The sequence below is a fragment of the Cupressus sempervirens genome, chromosome 4, assembly GCF_028749045.1.
Source record: "Cupressus sempervirens isolate cs-2001-9-10 chromosome 4, ASM2874904v1, whole genome shotgun sequence".
Lineage (NCBI taxonomy): Eukaryota > Viridiplantae > Streptophyta > Pinopsida > Cupressales > Cupressaceae > Cupressus > Cupressus sempervirens.
The window spans coordinates 356,726,316-356,729,251 of record NC_143121.1 but is presented as its reverse complement, the minus strand read 5'-3'; positions in this window follow the sequence as shown (position 1 = coordinate 356,729,251).

Below are 2,936 nucleotides of genomic sequence, written 5' to 3'. Positions count from 1 at the left end.
GGGATGGGCCATCAAACATGTGATAGAAGACATTAGGTACCTATTAACTATTCTCAATAGGTTTGATTTGAATCATATATTTCATGAGGGAAATAGTGTGGCGGATGGTATGGCAGCATTAGGTTTAAAGGTAAAGGGACTAAGAGGTTGGAGGGATTCAAACACATTGCCAAAGTTGATAAGGGAGCTAGTGAGTCAAGAAGTGAAGAATGATGAATCCTAGCTAAAATTTCTGCATTATGCTATTGAGTTAGAGAAGAGGACAAACCCTTGATGTACAAATGGCAAGGAGTGATGGTATGGATATAGGTAATAATAAATTCACATGGCCCGAGAATTTGAATTTTGAGAAGGAAGGTTTTTTAATTATTTCCTTTTGTGTGTTCTCGTATGCTAAGCAAAGAAAAGGTTTAGTTTTTAAATGCTTAGTGTGCATTAGAAATGATGGAAACAATCAGACAAAAGCTAGTGGCGGCCGACACATGACTTCTCTTGCTAATAAGGATGCTTCTATTATTATTATTAATTATGGTTATTATCTTCACCCTTGGGTCTTTCACCTTAAGTGTGAAGTATTTTTTAGAAACTATGTCTAGGTTCCAAATAAGAAGAGAGGAGAGCGAAATTTTGTAGAAATGGATGGTAATCTAATGCACATTAAGCTAGCCATGATTGAGGAAAATGTGAGAAAGCCCTTGGTGTGGTATTTGCTAAAGTAAGGAGGCGCTTAATGACCACGATGAAAATTGTTCCATGCAGTTTGTCAATTCTTGGGTGGGCCACAAGGTAATGATAAATGGCATCTCGTTCTATATCTTTGAGGATGCAATTGTTTTAGCGATGGGTTTGGCCATGAAGGGTAGGAAGTGGCAAAAGGTGACCAGGCTAGCCAATGATGTGAGCTTGCAACACTTCTTTGTGGATGGTGAAGAACCTATTGGGCATAGAGGTGGTTTCATGTAGGAGAAGCTCCCCAAGACATGAAATGAGGTATATTTGGTTTTGATGAAGTACTTAACCCGGGAAGGAAGGTATAGACTCTGTTACTACTACCACTTTTCTCTCCTTAATCATTTTCACCACCAAGATTTTATTTCTATTTTGTTCTTCCTATTGCATGAGTTAGAGGATATTGTCACTGATGTGAAGGAAAAAATTAGAAAGGGGACAAATTTTACCATCTTACACCAAGGATTAATATTTAGGTTGTATCAATTTCACCTCACCTTGGTCTCCCCTAGGATTTTGGGAATTGACACCCCTACCCACCTAAACCCCTAGCCCCAAATGGTTCCCCTTAGGATCACAAGTCCTAGAGCCCCTACCCCATAACCTTCACCTAGTAGGTCCCCTGTGAAGTCCACCCCCATGGGGAGAAAAGGGAAACATGATAAAGGGAAAGAGAAGGAGCTTGAGGAGTCGAAGGAGGAGTGGAGAGGGGGTAGGAGGAAGTCAAGGAGGTTAGAAAATTCTAATGCTAAGAGGAAATTGAAAGTCGGGGCTTCATAGAAGGAGATGAATTTAGAGGATTCAAGCTGCCCCAAGTGGAGAATGAAAAAAAAGGCAGAAAATTTTGGGGTGGGAAGTATGGAAGAGGAGATTTCAAACTCTTCCCAATCAGGTTTGGAGGTGAGGAGAAAGGAGAATAAGGATGTGTCACATATTTTGGACAACATTGGTCTAGTTTGTGTGGACTTAACGAGGGACCGGTTCGTAGATATAGTGGATAGGGTGCCTTGCCACATTACCATCTCCTCCCCTGCCAAGGATTTTTTTAATATTTTTGCTAACCCCCCGATTATGCAAGAAGCTCCAAAGACACAAACTAAAGGTGGCCCTAGTGAGCTAAAGAAGGCTAGTAGTGAGGCGTGGGAGAGAATCCATGCACTGGAAGAGAGAATGCACCTACTCACAAAGTTCACAATTAAAGTGATGCATGTAGCTGCCACCACCCTGAACCTACTCAAAAGCAATGGAAGGAGACCTACCTAAAGATGAATCAAAGATGTTGTTTGACTTCTTGGTTGAAGATAGGGCTAAAATCCTCCTAGCAAGGAAGGAGGCCAAGAAGTTTTAAGGGTTCCCTCCTTTTTAATTTTTATGCTGGTTATCTATTGGTTGTTGGACTTGAATAGTTGCAAGGCTAATAAGCCTTTGTTTTTAAATTACTATATTTTATATAGTTCTAAAATAGGCAATATGTTGGTTAAGCCTATTGATATGTTATTAATTATGGTTCTCAACCATGTTTTTGTTTTTTAAGTTGTAGGGCTAGTTTTTTTATATGGGTTTCTTTTGGTAGTCAACCAATTTGTCTATTAATGGGCTAGGCCCCTAGTCTTGGCTGATTTTGATTCAGAAACATTACAAATAGTTGCCAAGCATTGGATAATGTATTTCATGTATAAGGACTCTAGTCCTCTGTCATTCCATGAGGCAAGGTTTTAACTTATCCATCAATATCCATGGGGTTCTAGAAGCCCTTGAAATAATTAGGCATCTTAGTGCTTACCATTTTGCAAGGTTTAGTATTTTCATTTGAAATAGATGGCCTTCCTCTCTTCCTCCTAACCACTTCTCCATTTTCTAACAACAGGGGCTCATATTTTTTTAGTTTTTTTCTTCCCCATATTTTCTACATTAAGCACAAACATGCCCTTGTCCATTATGGGACCTATCTTGGAGCCTTCCCCTATTACACTTGTTAAGGGGATTATTAACTGCACCTCCTCTACCTTGAAGTTACCCCCTAAGTGATCTAAGAGGGATCCTACTTACTATCAACAATTACATTAGTTTCAACCTCTACAATAGTGGGGCAAGGTAATTCATGGGAAACAAGAATGATGATAATATAATATTCATGTATGATTTATTTCTCATTGAGGAAATCCATAGTATCAACAATAGGTTCCTTACAAGCATTAACATCCTTA